General features: G+C 38.2%; 2 pseudogenes; both read left to right on the forward strand.

Annotated features, from left to right (window-relative positions):
* LOC102823234 overlaps positions 1-9,276 on the forward strand; it is a 41,096-nt pseudogene extending 31,820 nt beyond the window's left edge.
* Positions 9,277-9,306: 30 nt separating this feature from the next.
* On the forward strand, positions 9,307-9,761 carry LOC102834189 (annotated as a pseudogene).
* Positions 9,762-14,021: the final 4,260 nt, after the last annotated feature.

Here is a 14,021-nt window from a genome sequence, read left to right on the forward strand (position 1 = left end):
AAAAATGGATGCATTTGAGTTGTGTTGTTGAAGAAGAATATTGAAAATACCATGGACAGCCAGAAGAACAAACAAGTGTTGAAAGCACTTTCAGAATATTCCTTAGAGGTCAGGATGGTGAGACTGTATCTCTCATACTTCAGACATTTTATTAGGAGGGACCAGTCCCTACAGTCATGTATCATGCCTGGTAAAGTGGAGAGTCAGTTAAAAAGAGGAAGTCACCCAACAAAATGAATTGACATGGTAGCACAGCATTGGGCTCAAGTGTAACAATGATTGTGAAGATGGCCAAGGACTGGGCAGTGTTTAATTATTCATAAGAGATGCTGCATCTCTGACTCCCAAACTAGGACATAGCCCCTGCTTGTGGAGAGCATGTGGAATGGAGTCCTTGTCAACCTAGAAATGTCAGAAAGCCACTGAATATCTTAGTGAATACAAAAATCTTAAAAACTACTTATACAGTGGAAGAAGAATATTTGGTGAATTGAAATAAAAGTTTCTAAACTTGCTGGTCTTAAGTCCTTATCACTGGCTACGGACTTAGAGAAAAAGCTAAACTATGAGAGACAAAAATATTTAAAGTATAGATTTTTTCCCCCCAATTTAAGTACTAAGACAACAAGATGGGATGGGAAGACATTTGGGTTTTTTTAGTAGAAAACATATTCAAAAAGATGCATTAAAGAAATGAAACACAATTTTTATGTAGAGAATATACAAGAAAATTATAGAAATTATAATCAACGTTTAGAACTGTGTACATTTGATAATAAATTTGAGCTGGAAATGTCTTTAGTGATATATTTAATCTAGTCACATTGTTCTTCAATTTAAGGATGCCATTTATTAAAGAATAAAACTGCACAAATGAATAGTAAAGCTATTTTTACTCACTCAAAGCTAAAATAACCACACAGAAAGCAAAATATAAGAAAGAAAAAAACTATAAGCAACAATTTATTAAAAAATGTTTGCTCTGCAAAACACACTGTCAAAGATCAAAGGCAACCCACAGACTATGATAAAAATATTTGCAAAACATATATCTGATAAAAAGAAGAATCTGAGAATGAGCTCAGGAGGACATCGCCCCATAAAGTTAATAAATATAGCACCTTGTTATTGTATTGTTGAGTCAGTTCTGACTCAGATCAACCCTTTATAGGGATACCAAGGAGCAACTGGTAGGTTTGAACTGCCAACCTTGTGGTTAGCAGTCAAGTCCTTATCATAGAGAGTATATTTCCCACAAGTTCTAAAGGGTGGATCAGATGATAAATGGAATCTTGGCCCAAGTCCAACTAGAGTAGGTTGATTGAATCTCCACATCTACCTATGGTTATTTCCTTGATTCCTTACGGGCAACAGGAATGGATATACTTAGCAATTGGCAGAACCATCACATTGATTCCCTAAACTGTATATGAGGTGTCATTAAAGTGTCTGGGTGTATAAAATCTGAGGTATTTGGTGTGTGTAAATAGAGTTGTTAGGAAATGAAGCCTTGCCTCCATTTTCAATATTGGCATGAGTCTGGCATCCATCTTGGATTTTAAAGTTGCTTTTTATAACAGCTGTTTTTGTTGTTGTTTTAATCTTTGGGCTGACTTATGCATGTACCTTAAAGGAAATGTTTTTCCTTTATGGTAGGGCAAATACAGGATATCACAGCCTATTCCCAGGTAGTCTTTTCCTCTATAGTCAAACAGGTACAAGATGTGATAGGCTATTCCTAGAGGGTCTTGGTGCATAGCCTTACTGAGAAATCTTTACAATAACTCCCCAAGAAAAGATATGCTTGAAAAAATAATTTTAATAACTTGTTCCCAGAAAAGTATGTCCTGACATTGTTCTTTGACCATTGTATAATTAATTGAAAAGCATGCAATGTGTACTCTTAACCAATCATGTAAACCCACTATGTTGTTTTCACCAGTCACTGTATTGTTGTTGTTATTAAGTATTGTTGAATCAGTTCAAACCCATAGCAACCCTATATAGGGTTTCCGAGGAGTGGCTGATGATTTTGAACCACCAACCATGTGATTCAAACTGACCTTGTGGTCTAGTGCTTTATCCTACAGGACTCCAATCACTATATAGCTCCTTCTTTTATTAGCCCACTTTTACAAATTGCTAGTAAACCCATCAGAATATTATGTTTTCAATTTCTGACTTAATCTTACAGATATTTTCTGAAGGCTTGTAACTCCTAGGAAAGCATAGCTCACATGTGGATTCTGTTTATCTCCAATTTAAACTGTGTCTCTCCTTCAATAAAACTCTTTGTTTTGATTCAACAGAGTATGTAGTGTTACTATTTGACCAAAGAAAGAGCCAAGTAAATCAGAAATTCATTAGAATTTAAATACTGATGCATCTGATTTGGGGAAGACTGTTATCTATAGCAGGAGCCCCAACTCCATTTTGAGTCTTTGTTCCTCACCCTGTACTTGCTGACCATTAAACCAGCAATATTGCTACACTTAGACAAGTCTGGGATAAGCCCAGGGAGGGACTATTTGCCCTCAAAAAGAATCTAGTCAAAAGTTGATTAACTAGTATGCAGAAAGACACTCCCACAAAGAACAAGGGAGCTTGTCTGGAAATTTATTGATAGTCAATCAGATACATGCTGTCTAATTTAAGTTTAAAATTGGGAGTTTTAGCTACCTAAAATGAGGGGGCAATAAAGACATAAAGTGACTGACTTACAAGTTTTCAAGAGAGAGTTTAGTTTAAGAATGTACGGGGGAAGACAGAGGCCCACTGAATCATTTTCATCTTGTCTAGATGGGTCTGGTGAAAAGAGATGGGGATAAAATTCTCATGATTCAATAGTGAGTAATTGTTATCATGACTAATTGCACGTGTCACAAGTGTAAAGGTAGAAGTTCTGTAACAAAGTGGGGAGTAGTTAATCTTACAGTCCAGGAACAGAGAGGACCCTAGGACCATCAAGGGAGAAGAGCATAAGCGGAATGTGGGACCCTATCCAGAGAAGCAGTGACACCAGAGATGGAGGCAGAGATGAAGGCATGGAGAGAGAGAGCAGCTGAGGACTTTCTAGACTCATGGAAACAGAAAGACTGAGTGCTGGCGGCCAGGAGGCAGGCTTGTAGAATGTGCCCTTTGGTGGTTTAAATTATTATATATTCCTGAATGTTTTTGTGTACATCCCCCCAAAAAACAAACAAACAAAAAACAGAAGGAATAGAAGCAAATACTGTTGAATGATGGTGTACAAATGGGATTGTTAAGCATTACAATGAAATAATGAGTGTAAAACTGATGTTCTCCCATGTAAACTAGCACTCAATTCACAATAGAAACGAAAAAAAAAAAAGTTAAGTGAAAAAGAAACACATATGCAAAAGAATGTGCAGGGAAAGGTAGAGTCCCCACTGAACAGTTTTCATCTTGTCTAGATGGGTCTGGTGAAAAGAGATGGGGATAAGATTCTTATGATTCAACAGTGAGTAATTGTTACCATGACTAATTGTGACTGTCACAATTGTGAAGGTAGAAGCATTGTAACAAAAAGGGGGGAGTAGTTAATCTTACAGTACAGAAACAGAAGACCCTAAGACCATCAAGGGAGAAGTGCAGGAGCAGATGTGGGACCCTATCCAGAGACACAGTGATACCAGAGATGGAGGCAGAGATGAGGGCATGAGGAGAGGAAGCAGCTGAGGACTTTAGACTCATGGAAAGAAAGGGTGTGAGAGTTGGTGCCCAGTAGGCAGGCTTGCAGAATGTGCCCTTTGGTTATTTAAATTATTATATATTCCTGAGTGTTTCAGTCCACGCCCCCCTGCCTGCCCCACCTCTCTTAGGAAACAAACAAACAAACAACAAAAAACAAAACAAAACAAAACAAAAAAAACCCCAGAGGGAATAAAAGCAAAGACTGTTGAATGAGGATGCACAGAAGAGATTGAAATCATTGTAATGAAATGATGAGTGTGAAACCAATTTGCTCCCATATAAACTACCACTCAATTCACAATAAAAATTTTAAAATAAAGAAATGAAAGAAGAGTGAGAGAGAGTGGATTCAAGAGAATGTGACAAATATTGAAGGCATGCAGATCTAATATCTAGTCTTTAGAGAAAAAGAAACCAGAGCAAGGAAGTCAACTATTAAAATCATAACTCCTGGAAACTTTTGTGAAATTAAAAAAAAAAAAAAATGGTTTGATAATGATCTAAAAGAGGGCACTGCATACCTGAGAATATTGACCCAGAATGGCAAATATCAAGACATATTCTAGTAAAATTATTGAACCCTAAAGGAAAAGAAAAAGCCATTAACTATGTAGGCAAAAAGAGCCTGTGACTTAGAAGAGAAAATGATTGTATTATCATCAGATTCTTTATTATCCTAGAAGAAACTGGAGTCACATATTGAAGATACTCAAGGAAAGAAAATTGGAGTCAGTGATTTTATGTACTTGAAAACAAAAAGTTCAGCTGTAAAGCGCACAAACCCTTATAAACTTGTAAGGAGTAAGGGAATTTTGTTTCTAATTCTTTTCAGAGGAGTTTACCAAATAAACTTCAGACAACCAAAATAAATACAGAGACATGAAAAAAAACTAAGATTAAAGAAAGGTTAAAAAAGGAGCGATTATAATGTGTAATGGCCATACGCAACAATATAAATTAATACAGATATTAAAAGAAAAAAAAAATTGGGAATCCTGTATTGTCTTGTAGCCACCTTGTGGCTGTGACTCAGGCTAACATAATCACGAGTCATAGCCCAATCAGCACACAGCCAGGTAATCAAAGCCCCAGAACCAATCCTGTAACCTTTTTTAAGCTGCAATTATGTACATAGCCCAATCATGTTCCCTTCCCAGGTTCTGTAGGCCTGTGTGCTACAGTGATAAATTGACCACAAATCATGTTCTTGTGATGATTTTCCTTGTTGTCTATTGTATGTAATGAACTATGGATGTTTGTCAGCTGACTTCATCGGCCTCTCTACTGTGTGCGTGCTGACTGTTTTCCTTGTGTAGATGATACGTTTGTTTTGTCTCTTTTCTGCTTAAGGCTTAAGAAAAGCATTTCTATAGAAAAAGAATTGTGATTCCTGAAGCCACCCCCGGAACTACAGACCTATTCATTCAGAATCTCAGAATGGGGTAGTGTGGGGCAGCTAGGCAAGAAAGAACATTTATCTTTAACACGTTTTCAGGTTAGGGAATCTTTGGCCTATGCCATTTATCATCATTATTTCTGTGGCTAAGCGTCCATTATTAAAGAAGTACAATGTGATGCTCTCTTAGAATAATGAAAAGTACGACTTGTGCAGCTCTCTTCCTTTAAGAATCAAATAATTTATTGAAAGCTTGTTTTGGCCTATATAGGCATGCGTTTTGAGAAATTTTTATGGTCTTTATTCAGTAAATTGATTTCTCTCTTTGTTAACATGTTTCTGAAAAGCCACTAGCCAAAATTTCTGTTTAAGAATTGTAAACATTGACATCAATATTTCTGCAGCAGCTTTGTCAACTTCATACATTTCATGGACTTTATACTTCATTCAGGAAAGGTCTTAAATAGCTCATTTAGATAAATTCTAACAAAAAAAATCATGCATTACTCCATCAACAATTAATTTTTAACTGACTTCTATTGTAATATCAGGTAGTGAATCATTACGTGTGTACGTGGCTCTTTTTAATCTAGAAATATTTTCATTTGCAGCTCCTTAATTGAATAGCATTAGATTACTATGGAAAGTTTAATGGTGATATTAGAGTCCTAAGTTCAGTTATTTATTTATGTATTTATTTATTTATTTATTTATTTATTTATTTATTTATTTATTTATTTATTATTTATCCTCTCTGATTCTTTTTCCTCTAAATATATAGTCAGCAGTTCAGAGTTTTAAATTATAAATATATCCATGTCTTTTGTTAGGTGTTGTTGGGTTGGTTCCGAACTATAGCGACCATATATGTACAACAGAACCAAACACCAACCCATACTGTGCCATCTTCATAACTGCTGCTATGCTTGAGCCCATTTCTGCTGCCATTGTGCCAATCTAGCTCACTGGGGATTTCACTCCTTTTCGCTGACCCTCCACTTTACCATGCATGTTGTCCTTCTCCAGAGAAAGATCCCCCCTAATAATATGCCCGAAGTATGAGAAATGAAGTCCAGCCATCTTGGTGTTTAAGGAGCATTCTGGCTGTACTTCTTCCAAGACAGACTGTTTTGTTCTTCTGGCAGTCCATGATACTTTTTTTTTAAAAAAAGGCTTATTGTGAAGTATGTGATGGTTTACATAGGAGAACATTAGTTTTACATTCATCCTATCGTATATCGTTTAATTGCCATGGTCACAATCCCCTCCATGCATCATCAACTAACCAAAGGGTATACCTTGCAAATCTGCCCCCCACCCCCATCATCAGCACATGGCCCCTCTCCCTCTCTGGGTCTAAAGTCACTAGCTACTCCATCTCTCCATGTCATCGTCTCTGCCTCCATCTCTGACGTCATTGCTTCTCTGGGTAGGGTCCCGCTCTCCACTCTTCTCCCTTGATGGTCCCAGGGACCTCCACTCCTAGACTGAAAAGTTAATCACTCCCCTCCTTTTACTACAAAATGTCTACCTTTACATTTCTAACCCTCACAGTCAGTCCTGATAGCAATTATTCACTATTGTATCACAAAAGACCCATCCACATCTCCTTTCATCAGCTCTGCCAAGACAGATTGGCTACTACTCAGTGGAGATTCTACCTTCCTCCACACCCTTTGGATCTAGGCTCCCTCTTGAAAGCTTGTAAGCCAGTCATTTCTTGTCTTTGTAGTCCACGCCCCCCGCCCCCCATTTTGGGTAGCACTGTCCAAGTTGCCCATTCCTGTCTACTCTGTGTATGGAGGGGGTAGGAATGATCCTCGCTGTAAAGATTTGTTCTCTCTTTTGAGCTACTGCTTCCATAGGTGTAGGTCAAGTTCATCAAATTATATCAGATTACTCTTTTTTCCCTCTTTTTTCTTCTTCTGGTTGAGCTCTGATCATCCAGCCATTGAAGCCAGGTCAAGTGGTTAATATCTGCAAGTGTGGGTGTTCTTGTGCATATGCTCTCTCTTCTTATCAGTTGGACACTTCACTCTCCACTCTAGTCCTCTGTGGCTTTGTCACTGACTCTGGGCCCAAGAGTCCCCAGGTCTTGCCACACTGCTGGATGACCAGGTCTCCACCTGGGTTCACAGGAGCCTACTGAATGTTTTAGGGCTTAGCTCCCAACTTCATTGCTGTTTTTCCCTCACTTCCCCTTATCGGTGACCAATGTGGTCACCAATCAGAGTGTGTATTCCCATTGAGTCTTAGTCTTGGAAGGGGGTAGTCCATGATACTTTAAATATTTCTTTCCAACATCATAACTCAAATGCATCAATTCTTCTAGAGTACAACTTTCAAATGCATATGAAGCTATTGAAAATACCATGGCTTAAGTCAGATGCACTTTAGTCCTTCAATTGACATCTTGGCTCTTGCACACTTTAAAGAGTCTTGTACAGCAGATGTGTTGCAATACATCGTTTGATTTCTTGATTGCTGCTTCCTTGAGTGTTGATGGTTGATCTGAGAAAAATGAAATCTTTGACAACTTCAATCTTTTCTCCATTTATCATGATGTAATTTATTGGTCCAGTAGTGAGGATTTTTTGTTTGTTTGTTTTACATTGAGGTGCAACCTATACTGAAGGTTGTGGTCTTTGATATTAATCAGTAAGTATTTTAAGTCCTCTTCACTCTTAGTGAGGTTATATCATCTGCATATCACTGGTTACTAATGAATCTTCCTCCAGTCCTGATGCCACATTCTTCATCATATAATCTAGCTTCTCAAATTAGTTGTCCAGCATACAGATTGAATAACTATAGTAAAATAATACAACCCTGGTGTACACCTTTCCTGATTTAAAACCATTTGCTGTCTCCTTGGAGTCCTGGTATGGTGCTGCCGAATAATGCACTGGAAGGTAAAGTCAGTTTGTACTGCAAGGTTGGTGGTTCAAACCCACCAACCGCTTCTCAGAAACCATATATAGGGTTGCTATGAGTTGGAACCAATGCAACAGCACTTAAGAACAACAAATGTATCCTTGTTTTGTTCTAACAACTGCCTCTTGGTCTATGTACAGGTCACTCATGAGGGCAATTAAGTATTCCTGAATACTCATCCTCTAAAATGTTGTCCATAGCTTGTGATGATCCACACAGTCAGAAGCATTTACATAGTAGATAAAGCACAGGTAGCATCTTTCTGGTAGTCTTTGCTTTCAGCCAAGATCCATTTGATGTGAGCAATGATATCCCTCGTTCCACATCTTTGTCTGAACCCATCTTTAACATCTGACAGCTCCCTGTCAATGTACTGCTGAAGCCATTTTTAAATTATCTTTCACAAATGTATACTTGCATATAATATTAATGACATTGTCTAATGATTTCCACATTCTATTGGGTCACCTCTCTTTGGAATGGGCACAAACATAAAGACCATGTCTTTAGTGTTACAAAAAGTAGCCACATCACTATGAAATCAGCATCAACTTCAGCTTAGCTTATAAGAGTATTTGTTTTGCTAGGGCATTAACCCAAATAGATGTTGCTGTTGTTGTTATTAAGTGCTGTTGAGTTGGTTCCGACTCATGGAGACACTGTGCAGGATTTCCTAGGAGTGGCTGGTGAGTTTGAACTGCCTGTCTTGCAGTTCAAACCAACCTCTCAGTCCAGCACATTATCCTGCAGTGCCATACCAGATTCAAACTCAAAGAGGTAGAGGTCAGTAATAATCATGGCAGGTGAGTTCATGTTTACTGTTACTGCCCACAAAGCTCTCGATTTTTCTTACTTGTAAGTAAGTCAGAGTATTGTTACAAGGGTTACAGTTCATACATGTACAGGTTTATTCCAGACAAAATGTGTTTGTGGTCATTGATGGCTTCACACACGTAACACACTTGTCTTAGTCTCATTAGGGAGTCCTAGTGTGGCGCTGTAGTTTAAGCACTGGACCACAAGGTTGGTGGTTCAAATACACCAGCCACTCCTTGGAAACGCTATGCAAGACTCCACAGCACTTAACAACAACAGCAGTCTCATTACGGTACCTTCAAAAAAGGTCCTAAGGGTGGCAGCGAGACCCGCAAATAAAGGGGCGCGCGGGCTGCGGCGGCGAGGAGCGGCGGAGCCGGGCCGCCGTGGTGCCACAGTGGCCTCGGCCTGGGTGACGGGCGGCGGGCTGTCTGCGGAGATTCAAGATGACCAGCGAAGAACCTCTTCCCAAAAAGGTTCTACTGAGTGAAACAGACTTCAAAGTTATGCCACGAGATGAATTGATTTTAAGATGGAAGCAGTATGAAGCCTATGTACAAGCTTTGGAGGGAAAGTACACAGATCTGAACTCTAGTGATGCTACTGGCTTAAGAGAGTCTGAAGAAAACTAAAGCAACAAGAGCAAGAATCTGCACGCAGGGAAAACATCCTTGTAATGACACTAGCAACCAAGGAACAAGAGATGCAAAAGTGTACTACTCAAATCCAGTACCTCAAGCAAGTTCAGCAGCCTACTGTTGCCCAACTGAGATCCACCATGGTAGACCCAGCGATCAACTTGTTTCTCCTAAAAATGAAAGGTGAACTGGAACAGACTAAAGACAAACTGGAACAAGCCCAAAATGAACGGAGTGGCTGGTAGTTTACACCTGATAGGTAAACAAATTCTACTCCCCAGTCAAGACTTCCCTGACAGTCCCACTACGAGAAAGCTGTGGTGGGACAGCCACGTACACGTTTCCACACCAAAACGCAGACTTTTTGAGCCAAAAAAGCCACATTCTTATACTGTCCAGCTTAGTAATGGTTAATGTAAAACTTACCCGATGAACCTTGTGTTTCAACTTTTTTCTCTTCCCCTCCCCTTGAGTCAGAGGTCTGATGGTGTCGAACTATTTCGAAGAAGTGTCTACCTCCGAAAAAAAAATCCCTTCTAGGAATTTTAGACACTTGAGAAATGTTTCTGTTTGAAGAAAATAGAGGGAGAAGCAGAAGTCTTAAGTCTGTGGCACACTGTGTCTTCAGACAGTTTGGAGAAATGAATACCTAGAGATTTTATATCACGAATTGAACATGTGAAATTCCAGTAAACTATAAAAATGGAATATGCATCGCTCTTGAGCATAGTGACTTAGAGACATTGTATATTAGTTTTGTCAATAAGACTGTGGACTTGATGATTTGTTGTTGAACTTCTGGGTCAAAACTTTGAATGAGGTGATTTGCCTTTAAAGGGTTTCTTTGTTAAGAGCCAACTCTTAACAGTCCTGAAAGAACCAACTGATAGATGTCAGTACAAGTAGTTCATTCACTTAAACATTACATTTGGGCTCTGTTACTTGATTGAGCCTTAACTCCATGGTTTTTAATCAATGGTGTGTTCTTCGACTAGTTGTTAATGCTGTAGACAATCTTACTGAGGACTGTACAAACACGGAGGTGTGGTTTTCAAATCCAGATTTGAACTGTTTGAAGCATTTATAAACATTCATTCCACAACTAGATTGTATATGGGTATTAACTGTGATGAGACACCGGTGTTACTTTTTCTCAATAGTGAAATTGATTAAATCCCCATTCTATTCAACAGGCACGTGTTGAAAGAGCATTGTGGTGGTGGTGGTAATGGGGGATGTGGGCCTTCATTGTACTGGGGCCTTTTTTGTATTATTAAATGTGCCTTGAAATTAAAAAAAAAAAAAGGTCCTAAGAAACCAGTGACTTCCATGGTGGTCTGCTAGGCTAGTTAAATTAAAGGTAGAGAGGTTGTGGAGACTCTTTAGGAATACCAAAAGGATAATTTTTAATTTTTAATTGCAAATTGAGTGATAGTTTACATGGGACAGCATAAAAAGGGTCATCCTGATAGATTGTCTTGAAGGACACAGGATGATCACAGGGGCTTAATATAGGGAACTTTAAGAAAAAGAAAAATTTCTTTGATGAGTAGAAGACCAGGAAAGTTGTGCTGAGGAACATTTTTTTTCCCAATCAGGACAATGCATTTGCTCTAAGGTAACAAGGCTGTTGTATGGGAATCTCATTGAAAAATCTTACCCCAGGTACATTACAGCCCTGATCATACCTCTTCAGACGTCTTTTTACCCTCTAGACTCAAAGACTATTGAAAAGGAATATAATTTAAGTCCTTTGAGGATACAAACATTGACATTTTGGTGTGGCGTAACTTGAAGAGTGAAGAATTCTTGGGGAAAGGTTAGAGAGATGGAAGTACCACCTTCAGAAATATATATATATATGTAGGGTATGTCAAAAAACAATAGCTTCACATTTTTATATTTTAGCTTAATTAATGCTTCTATGATTTTTGTAGCAATGCTTAACCCACTGAGTGATCAGGGTTACTAATTGACCCCATTATTATCTTATAAAATATCAGAATAGAAATTTTAATTCTAAACAGAAATAAAGAGTGTTCAGGTTTTCTAGGGAAAATGAGAAATAAACCCAGCACCAATAAGTAAGAGCCACTGGAGTTCAATATAAGAAAACTTCCAAAGAGGCAGAGAGCCATTCAAAATGGCAAGACTATATCACAGAGTGATATTCCTAAAAGCATTTTTACAGGGTAAACAATTATTTTGTACATCTGAGCAATAGGAATAAACGTTCTTTAAGAACCAGCCTATATGTTCATTCTGATTATAAGTGCTGCATAAAAATTATCCTTAAACTTAGAGATTTAAACAAATATTATTTTGATCATGATTTTGTGGGGTAGAAATTTGAAAAGGATGCAATGGGACAGTTCTTCGTTGGGGCTCTCTTGTGTTGTTGCAGCAAAATAAAAGCCGGGGCTACAGTCATTTAAAGGCTGGATGCCCACCATGGATCGCTCACTTGACTGGCAGTTGATGCTGGCTATTGGTTTGGAGGGTCCAGGCACATAACCCAGATGAACTCCAGATTGATAGTCTCAGAGTAGTCAGCGTTTTTACATCATGACTCAGTATTCCAACTCTGAACCCAATGTCACTGAGTCAGTTCCAACCCATAACGACCCAGGAGCCCAGCAAATAGAACACAAACACATTTTTTTTTTTTTTATGATTTAGAATTAGAAGTCACACATCTTCACTTTCATTGATTCAGGTTGGGAGACTTACCTAATAAAAATAGGTGAGCTCTTGATAGATCAAAATTTTCTATGGAGTTTTGTACTTTTTAATTGCCATGAGAAAACTAAACACTTATCTGAGGAATAAATTTAGTGTTTTAACTATGCATTTGATGGACTCCTGATGTGGCACTGTAACATTAGTACTGGACTGCAAATCACAAGATCAATAGTTCAAACCCACCAACTGCTCCTCAGAAACGCTCTGTAGGGTCTCTATGAACTGGAACTGTGTCAACAGCACTTAAAAATAATAACAGTGCATTTGATAGAATTCAGAGTTATAGAAATTGTTTCTGCAAAAATATATGCGTTTTCTCTTATACTCATAAAAGGAAAAGGGTGAAAGAACATTTGTGTACTAAGCCATACAAACAGAGGTCTGTTACATTTCATCTAACTGTTCGACAGATGTGCTGATCTTTTCTAACTGACAAAGAAGAGATGCAGTATAGAACTTTCACTGACATTTTTTCATTTTGTAGAACTAAGGTATGTTGCACTATTTTAAGTCAAAATAGTTTTCCTCATTACACAGAGGAAATATATGAGCATGAGTATAAAAAATTATTTTCACTCAGGTTATATTAAAACGTCCATCCACATCTACAGCTGATGACAACACTGAATGTGTGCATGAACTGATTCTGTCAAATAGAAGAATAACTGTGGATTATATGGCAAATCATTTGCAAATCAGACATGGTTCTGCCTATGAAATAATCCACTGCAGACTTGGGTTTCGAAAAGTTTGTGCAAGATTGGTACCAAAACAATTTGTGGAAGATCATCAACAGAAGCGTTTGGATATCTACCAACAAAATGTGGACTGATGCGCCAAGGAAGATAAGAGTTTCTTTTAAAAAAAAAAGGTTCAACAATCAGCAATGCTCATTACAGCAAGATGCTCACCCAAAAGCTGAAGTCTAAACTTCAGATTAAACAGGGGATGGTTATTCAGGGGCCTTGTGATCTTGCATGGCAATGCAGGGCAACACACCTCTGCCCACACTGTTGACTCTCTGAAAACACTTCCTTTTGAGGTGCTAAAGCATCCTCCCTATTGTCTTGCTCTTGCTCCGTTAGACTGTCACCTATCTAATTCCTGAAAGTAGCCCTTGGAGGATGAAGATTCACCTCTGATGAAGGAGTGAAGACAGCGGTACAATTGTGGCTCAGAGCTCAGTCTAAAACATTTTTTAATAAGGAAATGCTAAGACTTGTTGACAGATAGACAAAGTGTATTATTGAAAGGCAAGGAGGTTTGGCAAAAAATGATGTATTTGTATTTTCTAAAAGTTGATTAAAATAAGCTCTATAGACAAAGTGTGGACTATTATATATTTGGACAAATATATATACCATGGGGAATTATTTATATTAATGAAGAATTAGAAATACCTCAAATGTCCATAATCTGATGGCAATAGAAGAATGTATACATTTGAATTATGGTATTGGTAAAGAATATTGAAAGTGCCTTGGGCTGCCAGAAGAACAAACACATCAGTCTTGAAAGAAGTATAGCCAGAATGCTCCTTAGAAACCAGGATGGTGAGACTTTGTCTCTCATTCTTTGGAAATGTTGTCAATAGGGGTCAATCACTGGAGAAGAACATTATGCTTGGTTAAGAGAAGGGTCATTGAAAAACAGGAAGACCTCCAACCAGATATATTGACACAGTGGCAGCAAGAAAGGGCTCAAGCATAAAAACAACAACTGTGAGGAGGACGCAGGATCAGGCTGTGTTTTGTTCTGTTGTGCACTGGGTCAAACTGAGT

The sequence above is a fragment of the Chrysochloris asiatica genome, unplaced genomic scaffold (genome assembly GCF_000296735.1).
Source record: "Chrysochloris asiatica unplaced genomic scaffold, ChrAsi1.0 scaffold00103, whole genome shotgun sequence".
NCBI classification, from domain to species: Eukaryota; Metazoa; Chordata; class Mammalia; order Afrosoricida; family Chrysochloridae; genus Chrysochloris; species Chrysochloris asiatica.